The following is a 17,722-nucleotide window of genomic DNA, read 5'->3' as shown; positions in this document are numbered from 1 at the left end:
TGTTGTTGTTGTTGTTGTTGTTGTTGTTTTTTGAAACAGGGTCTCACTGTGTAGCTCTGACTGTCCTGGAATTCACTGTGTAGACCGGGCTGGCCTTGAACTCACAGAGACCTGCCTGTTTGACTCCTCAGGCCTGCTGAAGTTTAAGACACAAGCCATCACAGCCCAATTTAGGGGGGGATTTCTTTGTTGTTGTTGTTTATTTGTTTTTTCTGTTTTTTTTCCCCACTTGTTCTGAGGAATTCCGTTTTTCATGCTTCAAGGCAAGTACAAACAGAGCTGTCATACCTGTCACCCCAGGCATTTGTAATGAGTTTAAAACTATAAAAGAAATGAATAAAACAAAACTTAAGAGACAAACCTAGAAGTTTTCATTTCTACTGATTTTTATGACACGTCTCGATATAAGTATCAGAATGTAGGTGATGGCATTCTGTAGTCAGGCACTTATGAACACCTATGGACTTTTATTTTATTTTTCATCAAGAAGTTAATGCATGAACCTAAAGATGACTCGGCAGGTCAAGGTGCCCACAGTCAAGCCTGATGACCTGAATTTGATGCTTGGGACCCACATGGTGGGAAAGAACTGCCTCCCAAAAATCGTCCTCTGACCTACACACACACATACACACATACTCAGACACACACTCACAGACACTCATGCACACACACACACACACACATGCACATGCACACATGCATACACACACTCTCACACACACATACGCACACACACACTCACGGACACTCACGCACACACAGACACTCACAGACACTCACACACACATATGCACACACACACTCACACACATACACTCACACACACACTCACAGACACTCATGCACACACACTCACACACACATTCACACACACACTCACACATACACTCACACATACACTCACAGACACACATACATACACACACTCACACAAACACTCACAGACACTCACACACACACATTCACACACACACACTCATAGACACGCACACACACTCATAGACACTCACGCACACACACTCACACACACACTCACACACATACACACACTCACACACACTCACTATCAGTACATATTTTTCTTAAAAGATCAAAGCTAGCCAGGCATGGTGGCACATGCCTCTAATTTCAATACTCAGGAGCTAGAGAAAGGCAAAGTTCTGTGAGTTCAAAACCATCATAGTCTACATAGCAATTCCAGGCCATCTAGAGCTACATAGTGAGACCCTGTCCCAATAAATAAGGAAAAAGGTAATGTATGCACAAGAAATCTATGACTCTGAAATGTTTGTTTCCTTTGTCAAAATATATAAATAATTTAGATGAAATTTATAGGCTACCTTCGGAACTTGAGTTCATCAATCAAAAGCCAAAGATGAATTTTGAAGTAGAAAGTGTTCTGAGTGGGCGAGGAGTGTGCTGAAGGCACCCGGGAGTCTCTTTCATCCTCCCCACTGAGATCTCTATGAAGCTGGCCTCTGTCTATGAGGGTCTAGAAGCAGGGCTGTCCAGTGCACCCGCTCTCCTGGCAGCAGTTACTGCTTTAACCAGATCAGCTAGCTTACCAGAAGAAGCTTATCAGTCACACCGGAAGCCTTAAATATTGATAGGAATGTTTTGGGTTGAGGCTGTGCAGAGACATTTAATGGGACTTGCCACCTCATGCAGCCTCCCCCGTGATGGTGGAATGACAGAGGAGCATCTCACACTCATCCCAGTCAACAAAAATTATGTGCTTTGAAAAATTCTGTGCTTCCCCCTATGGTACATTTGTTCTGTTTCTACTCATTAAAATAAGCTTGCCTGCCCAGGCCCCGTCGTAGAGGCTTGCAATTCCAGCCACATGAGAGGCAGAGATAGGATCACAAGCTCAAGGCCTGGCTGAGTTACAGAGTAAATTCGAGGCTGCTTAGGCGACTCAGTGTGACCCTATCTCAAAATAAGAAGTAGTCAGAGGCCGGGATGGAGCTCAGCAGGAGAACGCTCATTTAGCATTCATAAAGCCCTGGGTTCGTTTCCTAGTGTGCATAATTTTATGTCTGCTGAATTCAATCAGATATTTGGACTTACATCTTCCATGACCAACTTGTTATTGTTCTGGACTGTGCTCAACTGGCAACAGAAAACAATAAAAGTAAAGCCTGTGTCCCAGACAGGTGGGACACTGCATGGCTCTGCCACCAGAGGCCATAGCAGCTTCCAGTGTGTGTGTGTGTGTGTGTGTGTGTGTGTGTGTGTGTGTGTGTGCAAGCACCCCATGTGTGTGCATGTATTATGTATATGTGTGTGCCTCATGTATGTACATGTGCTATGTGTGTATGTGCACATATCTGTGTGCATTCTTACATTTATGTTTGTGGCTGTGTGTGTATGCCCATGTGTGTATGTACCTGTGTGTGTTGCATATGCCCATATTCGTGTTTATGGCTGTATGTGTATACATCAGTATGCATGTTGCTGTGTGTGTGTGTGTGTGTGTGTGTGTGTGTGTGTGTGCCCGGGTGCATATTTCTGTGTCCATGTTCATGTCCATGTCCATATTCGTGTGTGTGTGTGTGTGTGTCCGTGTGTGTGTCCGTGTGTGTGTGTGTGAATGGAGGCCAGAGGACAACTTCAGGAGCTAGCCACCTTTCTTTTTAGACAGGATCTCTCACTGGCTTGGTGTTCTCTCCAAGCAGTCTGTCTGACCAACACACCCCAGGGATCTGTCTGTGCCTCCCCAGTGCTTACAAGTATTCATGTAAGCTCTAGGGAAGGAACTCTTACATCACTGATGCTTACAAGAAAGCACTTCACTGTCCCAAGTATCCCCCAGCCTTAAAACCCTACCCTATCATTCTTTCAGCTATTGTTCCCTTATTTTTTTTTGGTGGGTCTTTGAAAGCAAATTCCAGACATGCAATTTTATGTTTAGAGAATCCAATGCGTAGCTCTAAACACAGTAATGGAATAGTCTAACCCCAAAACCATCACATTCAAAAACAACATAAAATTCTTCTTAACAGTGTCTAACACTTGGGGTGTTTTATCTGATTTCTCAAATGTGTTTTTGCAGTGGCTCAAATCGGTGCTCGTGCCTGGTGCAGACAGGGCCACGGCGCGCAGTAGCTGATGGGTTTTGGCTCTCCTTCCATGGAGCAGTTTCTGGCACTCACCCTTCTTGCTGTTGCTGTGCTGGGTTATCAGAGCCAAGCTCCTACGTAGATGCTGCTGCTTAGAACTCACGCCCGAGCCGAGGCAGCCCTTAAACTCCTGAAACCTCTGCCTGGCACTCCGAGACCTGGGATTATGCACTACCACACCCGGTTTCCCTCTCCTCTGTGTGTGTATACATGTGTGAGCAGGACGTGTGTGTCTGCAGCATGTGTGCCCAAGTGTGTGGGAATAAACAGCCTGCGCACTTGCAGAGAGCAGGGAGGGAGGGCAACGGGTGCTTCTCTTTCCCTCTGAGTCTTGTTCTCTGAGGCAAGAGCTTTGTGTGTGTGTGTCTGTCTAGGTCAGCCACCAGGAAGCCCACAGATCCTCCCTCTCCTCAGTTCTCAGTGCTGAGAATACAGACTTGTGTGGGCTCACACCCTGCTGGGACGTAGGTGCCCTGTCCAAACTGGTCCAAACTGGTCTTCGTGCTGTGCAGCAAATGCTCTTAACCCCTCAGCCATTGCTTGGGCCTCCTGTCTCCTTTGGTTTTCAGTCACGTAGGTAAAGAAATGGACTCGTTTGTTCAGCAAGAAGCTTCCCAGAATCCCTTAGTTGTTAAGCTGTGCCTCCATCCTGGGTAGCTCCTATATTCCTGGAGTAAGTGAGAGATGTTTTTAGATTCAGACATGGGGGCGCATGATTGTGTGTGTATGTAGTTGTAGGTGAATGAATGTGTAGGTCTGCGTGTGTGAATGCATTTATATGTCCACATATGCATGTGTGTTTGAGCATATGTGCCTATAAGTCCATGTACATGTTTATGTGCACATGTGCACATGTGTGTTTACATATATATGTATGCACATATGTATATTGCACCAGATGTGTTTATATGTATGTATTTGTTTTTATGTGTGAATGTACATGTGCATATATGTATGTGCATACGTGAATGTGTTTATGTGTATGTGTGCATTATATATACATGTATGCACATTTGTGCATGTATATACACATGTGTGTATATGTGTGTGTTTGTGTACATGTGTATGCATGTGTTTGCATATGTATGTATAATTGTACTGTGTATACATGTGTGTATCTGTACGTATCTATATGTGTGTTCCTGTGTATATGTCTCTGTGTATGTATATGCATATTTGCCTATATTTATGCATATTCCTGGGTGCATCCATGTTCACACATGCAGAATTATTCCCCAAGTGACTCTGTGCTTGCAATACACCATCCCAAGTGACCCAGATGCTCACTTTTATTGGTGCTAACACTGTCCCTTGGGAGGTTCCCACCAATCGACCTATTGTAGCATTCATCCATCGACTTTTACTTAATGGTTAGCAACCATTAATTACTGCTACTCAGATCCTTTATCTCAGTGAGCTTCTCAAAATGGTGGCTCCTCCTTTTGCTTCTTCATTTGTTAACTTGACTGGCTTTGTGTAGAGAGGCAGTCCCTCCTGATTGGTTATCTTGACACAGGCCTTGAAGGAAAGCAGGACAAACACTTCATTTTCCCACTCCTTCTCATAAATTCCAGAATAATAACTTTGTGCCTAGCAATCTCCCAAGGTGACCAATTAAATGTTGTTTTGTTTTGGATTTTTTTTTTTAAAGAATCAATATGAGCTCACAGATTTTAATGTATTTGATGTATTTCAAAATAGCCATCGTTATTCAGATGGCCTCATCTCTGGTTTTGGGAGCCTCTCCCAGCTGGCTTCTGGGGACTTTCTTTTGTCACAGATCCGGTCACAGGAGTGAACTTTGTTTTCAGTGTCTCCAACTCCTCTTGTGCACTCTCAACCCGGATAGGAAGTCAGACATTTCTACAAGGATTTCTGACTCACTTTTAGCAAAAGTTGACTTTATGGGCTGCAGACTATATTCTCTAGGCCTGATTTCTTTAAACTCCTGTCTGCTGGCCTGTAAAAAGTCACTGAGAAGAGAATATATTGATACTTGGGGACAATATCCTCAATTTGTGTGGCTAACATATCCTTTCCCCCCCAGGAGTTCTTGAGGAGAAAAACCTGTATTTCTGTATACAACACCCAAAAGTAATGTTTGTGCCATCACTCAAACTTTAACTGGCTTCATTCATTCTTTGATTTGTTTGTGCCTTGGACAAGTTCTTCATGAGTACTTATCACAGCTGTTGTTTCAGACCTGACAATGGCAAACAGATCTAGTCCCCACTGTCATGAGCACTGTGTTCTGACAGGGGAAATACAACAAACAGCAGCACCCAGATCTCTACATAGTGGCCTCATACGTTTATAAGCAGAGACAGGAAGGAGTGAGGAAGGATGCCAGGTGAAAGACTCATAGGAAAGTCTTGGGTCAGAAGGAAGCATCAAGGGCTTCAAGTCGGGCATGAGCTCGATGTGCTCTTAACACCCAAGAGGCTGATGGATTCCTCACTATCCAAGGTTTCGACACGTCTTAGAAATTGTACAGTATTTTCTCGCAGTGAAATTTCACAAGTTTCCAGCTGGTCCTTCACTGGTGTTGTTTCCTGTGGTGACTCTTGTCATTGTGATGACTTGCAGGCTGTCCCATCTTCTGTCTTTCTCCTCTTACATCACAGTCCTAAATACTACTTTTTCTAATCCCAGTCATTATAGGAGATAGCAGACCTTTCAGGCAATCCAGAAAGAGAGGAAGAGGGAAGAAGGAGGGAAGGAGAGGCAGGGAGGGAAAGAAAGAACCACAACAAAGTAGACTCCATCTCTTATTCTTCAAAATAACCTCTACTGATACGACACTTTATGTCCCCATAGTTCAGTGTTGTCTAGCTGTGGGTTCTAGACCTCATCTTCTGTCTTAGGTTTTACTGCCTGTGACCAGACACCATGACCAATTCAACTCTTAGAAGGACAACATTTAATTGGGGCTGGTTTACGGATTCAGAGGTTTAGTCCATTATCATCAAGGTGAGAGCATGGCAGCACCCAGGCTGGCATGGTGTAGGAGGAACTGAGAGTTACAAATCTTGTTCCAAAGTCAAACAGAAGACTGGCTCCCAGGGAGCTAGGATGAGGGTCTTAAAACCCAAACCCACAATGACACACTTTTTCCAACAAGACCACACCTACTCCAACAAGGCTGCACCACCCAAGAGTGCCAATCTCTGGGCCAATCATATTCAAATCATCACACTTTCCCATTTTCAGGTATGGTCTTCTGTGTCGTATAGATTTCTAACCCCATCTGCTCAGTGGCTCTTTGTCAGAGCAGCGTAGCTGAGTTCTTGTTGAACCGTGACTTATACCTGTTGGCTTGAATCACTGCTTCAGTTCCAGAGTGCAGTCCCTCAGTGTCCTGTCTTCCTTCCCTCTCTCTAGGCAAAATTCCATAAGTCCTGCTGATTACACACTGCCAATGTTTCTACTTCTTGGTCAGACAAAAATGGCAAAAGTCTAACCCTACAACTTTAAGTCTGTTCCCATGGAAGAGAGACCCTGTAGACTGGGTGGGGCAACAAGCCAAGAGGTACAGCCAAAAGGTAACTATAATGGCAAAATTTAACCAATTACTCTCTTCTAAAAATTTCTTTACTTTTAAAAGATTATTTATGTCTTTTTGAGTGTGTTGAATGTTTTGCCTGCATGTATGTTGGTGTGATCTGGCTTTGAGTGTGTTTGAGAAATTTATCCAGGGGCTAGGAATAGATGAGGAACAAATCTTATTCTTGTGATCTGCAAAGTCTCCCAGCAAGTGTTATATAAAGTTCATGTGGCTGTCAGCGAACACTCCTGGAGGAGGGGACCCTGTTGTGTGGCAACTTCTTCTGAACATAAATATCTTATCCTGGAGAGAGTGCTGTTTATTCCAAATATATAAACAACTTGCATGTCTTAGTAAGTTCCTGAAACTTAGAAGATTCACAAAGCCTATTGGTCCTGAGGACTGCTGGGAAGAAGAGACTTTCTGGCCTGTGGAGGTGTCTGAAAATCATGCAGAGAGATCTAGGAATGCAGCTTGTCTAAGATGTCACCCATGCTGGGGTGGGCTTTTTGATACACAGCTACCATTGAGTTATCATGCTGTTATACATAACCCCTCACCCATACTCCTACAAGTAATCACAGTAAACTCATCAGCTCACCATGCTCTGATCCACTGCTGTAGTTTTGTTACTTTTTTTTTTTGATGCCAGATCTGTGGATGTTTATCAAGAATCACACAACAGATTGTGAGCAGAGTCATCACAGAGACATAATTTCCTAACTGTGTGGCACATCATCAGCCTGTCTCACCTTTCCTTAAAGTTTAAAATGGTGTGAGAATTGTGCAGCAAAGTGTGACTTATCTGGCACAGAGGTTTGCCCTAAATATCCAAGTCATATGCTAATGTGATTAGTGAGTGAGTGAAAATGGATGCTTCCCATTGCTCAGAAGTTATGCTTACTTCAGTACCAAATCCTGGCCTACCTGCAGCTCAAAAACTATAGCAATACACACAGGAGCATGATGTCTGCCTGTCTGTCTGCCTGCCTGCCTGCCTGCCTGCCTGCCTGCCTGCCTGCCTGAGAACTCAGAGCAGGTCAGCCTTATCTTAAATCATCCTCATGCCTCAGCCAACTAAGCTCTTCTGGGATTGCAACTGTGTGCCCTGTGCCTGTCAAAATGCCTGGTAGAATAAGGCTATGTGTATGTGTGGCATGTGTGTGATGTGTATGTGTGGGTGTGCTCACCAGTGAGCGCACATGAAGATGTCTCTACCCTCCATTTCATTTTTTGAGATAGAATCTGTCACTGAACTTCAAGTTTGCTGTCTGGCTAAAGAACCCCCCAGAAATCCTCCTGTCTCTGCCTCTCTCTTCAGTGCTGGGCTTACAAGGTTTTACATGGGTTCTAGGGATCCAAACGTACATCCTCATGTTTGTGCAGTAACTGCTTTTACCCAGCACACCTTCTACCCGAACCCCAGACTTTCCTTTTAACAGGCATCCAGTGAAACTGTAGGAGCAGGGAACATGAGATTGCTTCCTCACAGAAGTACAGGAGAGCTCATGAGTCAGCCATTAGCAGGGTTTTGTGATGTCGCCCTTCGGTTCTTGGAACAATGGTTGTCTTTTATTCCCAGGGTCATAACATGAACTTTGGAGTCTTTATTCTTACTGTGCATGTGTACCTCGGTGGAACACAAGCCAGACTAGACCAGCTGGTAAAAGGAACTGAAGCTCGACATGATGACTCCTCTTGCTGAGGGTTGGGACTGTTCGGCCCGTTACAGTGGGACGGGTGCGACAGAGGCTCACACCAAGGCACAATGGAAACAGAGCAAATACCAAAAGCATGGAAGGGTTTTTTTTTAAGGTGTCATGGATGAATTTGGTGCCTCTGTAGCACCTGTCTCTGTCTCCTCCAAACTAGTCAGCTGCAATCCCATAAACGTGATGTGTGTGTGCGTGTGTGTGTGCGTGCGTGTGTGTGTGTGTGTGCACGTGAATGTATATCTGTTGAGAGTGCATGCATGTATGCTTTATTTGAGTACATAAGCATATGTTTGCACATGTGTGCATGTATGTGTATGTGTGAGTGCATGGGTATGTGTGTTTGTGAGAATGAGTGCATGTGTGAGCATGTATGTGTATGTGCCTATGCATAAGTGTATGTATATATATATGTGTGTGTGTGTGTGCATATGTGTGTGTGTAAGTATATGTGTGAACATTTGTGTGCCTGTGTATGTGCAGAACCAAACCCAGATTTTTCAACTTCAGTGGCATCTGCCTTCCTGAGGGTTCAAGAAATGCTGTTTTATTCACATTATCAGGGATGTGGTGGGGTAGCCTGGGCTCCCCAGGACGTACTCCTAATGATGATTCCTCTGCAATCTTGCCATTATTTCTCCACAGAGTACAACTGAGTGAAGCCAATTGCTGAAACAGACAGTGTAGGCTCATCATTACATGAAACGGATGTCTCCTCCCTGTGACCATTAATAATGCATAGTCTAAAGGAGATGGGTAGCTGTCCGGTGAGCTAATTAAAGATGCTGAACCCCACAGATGAGAAACGTGGTTCTCATTCAACTGTCCATTTGCTCCCTGGACAGTCTGCAGGAAGCAAATGTGTCTAGTGAGCCAGACAGAAAGGAACAAAGTCTCTTTAACCATGGGAAATCTGCCTTGGAAAGCAAATGGATCCATGCGACTCCACCAGGACGCCACAGCCTCGGCGGCCAGCCTGATGATAAGGCAGAAAGCCTTCAGAAAAGCACGGTTCTTATTTAACGAGGAGCCAGAAGTTTCATCACGTTGACCAGCCTGTGGCCGCACGGTTCCTCCATCTCATCAGGAAAGGGATGCACTGAACTCAAGAATCAGGCGTCTCGGGGCTGGGGATTTAGCTCAGTGGTAGAGCGCTTACCTAGGAAGCGCAAGGCCCTGGGTTCGGTCCCCAGCTCCGAAAAAAAGAACCAAAAAAAAAAAAAAAAGAATCAGGCGTCTCTTCCTGGGGACAGGAGGACCTCACGGAGGAGCAATTTCCTGAGAAGTCAGCAGAGCTGAAAGCAGGATCAGACTTCAGCAAAGCATGCTGGGCAGCACAGCCACCCACCTCTGCTCCCTCCCTGAAGTGAGAGGGAAGGAGGGAGAAGGATGGAAAGATGGGGATCGAAAGAATGTTCAACAAAGAAAGAAAAATTCGGAAGCCAGAAAACAGCTCCAAGAGTATGCTTGCCACTCAGACACAGGGACCTGAGTTTGATTCCCAAAACCCTGGTAAAAGCCAGGGCGTGGTGTTAAACCTTGTAAGTCCAGAGCTGGGGAGGAGACTGGGGGATTCCTGGGACTTACTGTAGACAAAACAACTAGGATGTACAACGTGTGCACACAGCCCATATGTGCACCTGAACTTTCATGAACATCCTCCACAACAAATGCTTGTGTACACACACACACACACACACACACACAACACACACACACACACACACAACACACACACACACACACACACACAATCTCTAAGTGGTCACTAACCAAGCCTGCAGGTAGAGAAAGCTTAAGCGGAGGGCTGCCAGTGAAAACTGGTTGGCCGGCCTTGTGAGTCGACAGCTTGAGGGGCTCCATGCCAGACTGTGGAGCTGAAAGAACAAGTGCTATCAAGAGCTGACATGGACTGTTCTAGCCTGGAGCTAGGAGCTGGCTGGACACCCACAGAGATCCTCGGCTGTCTCCTCTGGAACAATAATTTCACAGACTCTCTACATCAGACAAGGCCACTCTGCAACCATGGCAGAAGATAAAAATAGGCTCATGGCTGAGGACTGGCACAAAGTAGAAAGCTGTTCACACCTGAAGTATAGCCTCTTTTCTGTGAATGACAGTGGCTTGGCTCTTTACTGTGTACAACTCCTGCCTTCCTTCTTCCTCAGTCACAGGGCCAGTCCCCCACTTCTCAACCCCCATCCAGAAAATTCAAGGGCAATTCTCGAACTTTCCTGATGCTTGCTAAGCCATCCATGAATCCCCATGATGTTGAACTCCCTCAGTGTTCCTGGTGGCCTTTGACTAACGACCGACAAAGCTTCCTTAACAACTCCCAGAGGTGACCGGTACAGCCATGGTCTAGATATATCTCCCCAAAGTTCATATGTCAACAAGTAGAACCCATAAATCTACATGATGAATGCATTTGGAGTTGGAATTTTGGAGGAGATAATTAGGGTTAAATAAAGTCATGAGGATGGGTCACTTAAGATTATTAATCTTATAGTGTTAAAAATGCATGATCTCTCTTCTTGTGGATCCCACTTTCCCCCGAGGGTCTGTTAACCCTGAAGATGCAAGGAGAAAGGCCACTGACACAAATCATCATCACCAAATTAATCAAAGCAAGCAATTGATTAAAGCAAGATTTATTATTTATGTACACGGGCTGCCTCTTCCTAAGGCAGGATTCAAGAGGTCAGCCTTGGACATGAGGAAGTGAGGTTTTTACAGTTCATGGGTAGGGGGTTTCCAAATGGGGGATTTGGTGGGCAAAATAAATGGGGTTACGGCAGCAGAACATCATAACAAGTTAATAATAACGACCTCCTGAAACAAAGACATGATTGCCAGTTGGTCGTAGCAAGGTAATCACAACAAGTAACCATAACAACCATTTGAAGCAAAGGTAAGGTTACAAGACAGTTATAATAACTTTTTGAAACAAAGACATGATTCTGTTTCCTGGAACAGGCAGCATAGAAGCATTTGTAGTTGAGGTCACAGGTGGGGCATAGCCCAATCCTTGAGAAACAGAAGTTTAATTATTAACAGGAATGGACCTAGTTCGTCTTCACTATAAGATAGCTTTTAAGCCAACGATGGAGGCAGGCTGATTCATTAGGTCCCACTTCCTCCCTGTGGGTCCCACTTTCTTCCCAGAGCCCCACTTCTGTTCTGTGGCTCCCACTTCCTCCCCAGGGTCCCATTTCCTCCCCAGTGTCCTACTTTCTCTCCTAGTCTCAGTCCTCCTAGTGCCCCACTTCCTCACTATGGAACCCACTTCTTCCCCCAACCCCATCCCATCTCACAAAGTCCTGCTTCCTCACTGTGTGCTACTCTCTGACTCAGAGAACAGCCATTGTCCACATGGAGCCTGCTGGCTTTAAACATTTTGGTCTCCAGAACTGTGAGAAATAAATTCTCTTTGTGCATGACCCTGTCTCAGGAATTCTGTCTGGACAGCATTCAACAGATTGGGATAAGGTCCCTGTCACAGGAGCTGAATGTCTTGAGAAAGCGGTCTGGGGAGGAGCAAGGCCTTCTAAGGGAGGGCTACCTTCTCCAAAGCAAGGAGATTAAATGGATGAGGACATGATAGGAAATTCCCAGATTCTTCTTCACTTGTCTTGGAGAAAACCCAAAAGCCAAAGCTATATACCACATCCGGTGTAAGGGAGCCTCACTGGGAGTACAACTTTCTGACCTCACAACGTCTTCTCTATGGAACTCCTGTTCTTTCCCTCCTCCCCTCTTGTCCTCTCACTTAAGAGGACAGAGGTGAAGCAAAATAAACACAGGATTAACAAAAAAGGCAGAGTCAGTGACAAGAAACAGACAAGAGTCTGAAGTGGAATAAAATTCTCCAAAAAGAAATACACGGAATCTGGAAGTGTTCAAATACAGAGCTTGAAGCAGCAGTGAAGTTGCTCTTACCCAGAGTCTGATTTAAACAAGCCACAGAGTGTGAACCGCAGCCAGGGGAGAGAGGCTACCACGTACACTTGACCTTAGAAGGGAATTGTCAGAACATTCTAGATGCCCTTGCTGCTTCCTGGTTGTGCTGCATGAAAGATCACTGATGTTTCATGAAACATATGTGTTGTTTATGGATTAGATATTATGAACTCCAGAAATTGCTTCAAAATGATCCTTTGCAGGGCAATAGAGATGAGCTGAATTGTTGACACAGCATAGCTGTCAAAGGTGGGTGGGGCAGAGAGAGCTTGTCCTTCTGTTAGATCTTGTAAAAAAAACATATAAGCCGCATGCACACGGACTGAAAAAGTCTGAGCCACAGAGAGAGGATGTGAACACTAACTTCTACTCCCAGCCAAGAAGCTATCTCCAACTGGCGTCTGCTGGCATAGGAAATTTTAGATTTCCACGATGGAGTCTCACGAGGTATAAAGACTCAAGGGCCACCCTTAAACCACACTTAAGGAAACCCCTGCTTTCTACAGAGAAAGGGGGAGAAAGGGCACGGGGTCAGGGGGGAGGAGCTGGGAGTTGCTAGAGGAAAAGAACCTGTGACTAGAATGTATTGTGTAAAAGAAGTTTTTTTTTCAATAAAAATTAACTAATAAAAATACATTTTAAAAATGTTTAGGTAACTCGCTGGGTGCTAGGGTGGCCGACGCCTGCCTTGGGAACCACTACAGAACCAATGTGTGACGGAGAGATGGGAAAGGTGTAGTAATCACTGGGGAGATGGAAAAGACAGTGAAGCTGGGGGGTTAGTACACTGGAGAAAGGTGGAACTGGAGACTTGGTGGTGGTGAGGAACGGGAGCCTGCACAACCACTGAGACCATGTTAACCTCTCCGGGTCTTTAGCTCACCACAGCTGGGGTCTGTGCTGATATCTGTGGTCCATGTTGCCATAGAAGACCACCCGGATGTTAGTAGCCTGGGCTGTTGCCTGACACCATGATGATGTCGGGTTGTGGTGTGAGGTTGGGGCACATGCTGATACCTGAGACCAAACTGATCTGAGTGTCCTGTGCCACCAAAGACAAAACAAATATTCTGAAAACATAACTTCATTTTATGCTACTTGTTAAAATCATCAGGGTATGTCTTCATCACTCTGCTACTGCTGTGAAGAGACACCATGACCAAGACAACTTATAAGAAGGAAGAATTTAGTTGGGGACTTGCTTACAGTTTCAGAGGGTGAGTCCATGGCCATCTTGGTGTGGAGTGTGGCAGCAGGTAGGAACACATGAGCTGCTGAGAGCTTACATCCTGATCTGTAGCCACAGGCACAGAAGGACTGGGCCTGTTGTGGACTTTTAAAGCTCAAAGATACCTCAGTGACACACCTCCTCCAACAAGGCCACGCCTCCAATCCTTCTCTAACAGTTCCACTAACTGGGGACCAAACACTAAAATATATGAGTCTTATGGGGTGTCATTCTCATTCAAATCCATATCATACGTATGCATGTTCATGCTTGTGTGTGTGTGCGTGCACACACACGCGCGCACGTGCACACGCATGCATGTATGTTAAGGCATTCATGTGCCATGGAGTGTGTGGAGGTCAGAGGGAAACTTTTGGGAGTCAGTTCTCTCCTCCCACCATGGGTTCAAGTCTTCAAGCTTGGGCACAAGTGCCTTTCCCCTCTGAACTATCTCACCAACAGTGGGAATACACTTTTAACCCTAAAGCCTATGCAAGATAACCTGCTAGGTTCCTCCAAACCTGTCCTAGACCCTGAAACTTGGGAGACATGAACACTGATGCCCAAAGTCCAAGTGTGGCAATAAAAAAGAAAGCTTCAGAAACCCTTCGAGATGTTACAACCCTAGCCAGGATCAGAAAGCAAGTGGAAAGGGACAGTTCCAGCTCTCCCACCTGTCTTCTGCTGCTTTCCTTATCCTTTGCTATTCTGGCTCCTGCCAATGGGTCTGACTCAGCACTTAGGGAGCATCCAGCTGGACAGCTCAGTTGGGAGCCTAAGGAATGAAACCAAGACCTCTGCAAGGTCAGCATATGTTCCTAACCACTGAGCCATCTCTCCTTTGGGCTCAGGAATGACCCTTGGGTAGGGAAGGGAGGTAGCTCAATTTGGTCCTGAGTAGACTCCAGACCTCTTTCTCCCGCCTCTTCCTTCCCTCTGTTCCTCCCTATACTTTGTTTTAGGGTAGACAAAAAGGGTGGGATAGAAAGATGACCCAGTTCCATAAGCTCAGTCAACCCCAGAAGAGAGCATTTAAGGGCAGTCAGTTCTCAAGCTGTGTATTTTGGGGCAGGAGTGACAGCTACTTGTCTTTCTAAAGAATCACTGGGAGTAGTAGCCTGGGCTAGCTGAGGAACAGACCAGCAAGCAGCACCAGCCACTATGGAGTGCAGGATAGAGCTGGTGCCGGCCTTTGACTCAAGGGAAAGAATAGAAAGGAATTGCTGTAACTGGGGTACGGAGTTGCTGACCTGAGACGGGTGTGGAGGTGGGGAGGGTTTCCGCTCTAGATGCAGGAGCTGGAGCTCTGAGAATGTCCCCAGGGATTCAGTTTACAGACTATGGCTTCTGAAACTTCCTCTGCAATGGTAATCTTGGAGGCAGAAGCCCTTCATCTAATGTTGAGCTGTGAGACCTAGGGGCAGCTTGAAGCTGAGAGCCTTTCTCTCAAATAGAAAATTTTCAAGCACCCCCACCCTTGGAGTAGAGCCTCAGCATTTCGTGTTTTTATGAGGCTTGCTGCTTTCAGCCCCTTTGAAGTACAGTGGGAAAATATTTTTTTCTGTCTCTATCTTAGAAAGCTTTTATAAACAAGGATTGTCACTGAGCACACAGGCTCAGCTCCTGACTCACTTAACGAAGGGGACATGGAAGCTTGTGGCTAATGAAGAGCTCCCTCCTGAAAATAGGTAATTATCAATGTTTGCTTCACCAACTAAGGGCTACATCAAAAGGGGGGGGAGAGCCATGACACCCGATCTTTGTAAAGCAGTGGGTTCCTTGAGACTCTAATGATGAGGGCAGGGAACTGTGCTGGGGAGACGGCTCAGCAGTTGAGAATCTGTACGTGAGTTTGGATCCAAGCACCCACATGGAGGAACAGTTGCTGGGATCTGAGATCGGTTACCCTCTTCCAGCCTTCTCAGGCACCCATAAATCCATGGCAGACATTCTCCCCATCCCTCTCCCTCTTCCTCTCCCCCAACCCCGCCCCATGTACACAAATAGCAATAGGAGAAAATCTTAAGAAAGTAAAGACTGCACTAGGGGCAGGTGCAAAGGCTCAGATGATAAGGATCCTTCCCACCAATCCCGACCTTCGCGATTTTTATCCCAGCAGCCCACATGCCACCAGAGAGAAAGTTGTCCTCTGACCACCATGAGGACATCTTCCCTGACCCCTCCTACATCTGAGGAGTGCTCTCCCTCCTTCCCTTCATCCCCCTTCCTCCTCCTTCTCTACCTTCTCCCTTCTGACCCTCCCTCCCTCCCTCTTTCCCTCTCTCCTCCTTTGGTCACCATTACAGCACTGAGTTCTCTTTTCATCACGTTTTGCTTGGTTTCCTTCTTCTTTATTTGCTGGAGCCTCAGAGAACTCAGGTGCTAAAGACACAGAAGGAGCCTCACATGCCCACAAGCTCTCCAGAATCCAGAATCACCCAGGCTCTGCAGCATGGCACAGAGAAGGTGCAGCCAATATTTGTTTTAACAATTTGTTGTTTTGTGGAGAACTGTGTACAGGGAATGTATATGAACTGATTAAAACAGTGTCTAGGATATAAATTCTCACAGGAATTTGCAAATCAAATAAACAAACCAAAATTCAACAGAAGGCATTTTGGACCCCACAGCAAATCAACCCTACTTAGAGCAGAGTGGAAATGATCCACCATTTCCTCCCTCCTCTCCTCCTTCCCCTCCTCCTCCTCCTCCTCCTCCTCCTCCTCCTCCTCCTCCTCCTCCTCCTCCTCCTCCTCTTCTTCCTCCTCCTCCCCCACTTCCTCCTCCTCTTCCTCTCCCTCTTCCTCCTCCTCCCCCTCCCCCTCCTCCTCCTCTTCCTCCTCCTCCTTGATGTTCTTGAGTTCACAACCCTGGGAATGTGTATGCAAAATGTGTGTAAACAGATTTTCCATACTTTTTAAAGTATTCACATCATCCACTAGATTATCTTTGCTTAAACACTAATGTATATGTATGTATGTATATATGTATGTTTGTTTGTATGTGGGATTACACTTTCACATGTGCGGAGGTCAGAGAGTTGTTTCATGAGTTGTTTCTCTCTTCCCACCTCGTGGGTTCTGGGGGTCCAACTCATGTTGTCAAGCTCAGGAGCAAGGGCCTTTAGACCCAGTGAACCATCTCAGCCTTCCCTGTTGGGTTAATTTATAAAACAAACTTATTTTTACTTATATACATCTGCATATATAAATATTTATTTATATATGAGTGTTTGCACATGTGTCTACACAGGTGCCATGCATGTATGGATGACATTTAATTTTTAAAGAGACAAGAAACTGGAGAAAAAGATGGCCTTATAGGAATCCTGGAAAAGATCAGGCTCAAAGTGTCACCGGCTTGGCACAGCAATGAAGGCATTCCAGAGAGACAGTGTCCCTTGCTCTGGCTATCAGTCTACTGACACAAGGGACAGACTCCAAGAAACTGGAATTCCCCCCTAGGAACCTCACACCAGGAGAAGAGAAAGCTTGAAGCCTAGACCAGCCAAAGGGAAACTTCTCTCCTAAGAGAAGATTGGCTTTCTAGACCACCTTAAGGGGAGATAGTAGTGGGGGTTAGCAGTGGGCACCACACCTTGTCCTAGGCTGCTTAGCTGTGCTTCGTTCTGGCCCTCTACTTAACCTAACCTCACTTCAGAACATAAGGGGCTGTGCTGGGTAGGTTTTTAGTCAACTCGATACAAGTTAGAGTCACCTGAGAGAAGGAACCTTTAGTTAAGAAAATGACTCCATAAGATACGGCTGTAGACAGACATGTAGGGCATTTTCTTAATTAGTTATTGATGGGGGAGGCCCAGCCCATTGTGGGTGATGCCACCCATGGGGGAAGAGGTTTGTGTTCTATAAGAAAGCAGGCTGAGCAAGCCATAGGGAGCAAGCCAGTAAGCAGCACTCCTCCATGGCCTGTGGATCAGCTCCTGCCTCCACAGTCCTGCCCTGTTTGGGTTCCTGTCCTGACGTCCGTCACTGATGAACTGGGGTGTATAAGCATAAGTCAAATAAACCGTTTGCTCCCCAACTGGCTTTGGTCATGGTGCTTCATCACAAGAATAGTATCCTTCACTAGGACGGGGCAGGATCTCTTTGTCTTTCTTTTCAACATAGCCACATTGAATAAATCTTTGTTTTTC

The sequence above is a fragment of the Rattus norvegicus genome, chromosome 18 (genome assembly GCF_036323735.1).
Source record: "Rattus norvegicus strain BN/NHsdMcwi chromosome 18, GRCr8, whole genome shotgun sequence".
NCBI classification, from domain to species: Eukaryota; Metazoa; Chordata; class Mammalia; order Rodentia; family Muridae; genus Rattus; species Rattus norvegicus.
This window is presented reverse-complemented; position numbering follows the sequence as displayed.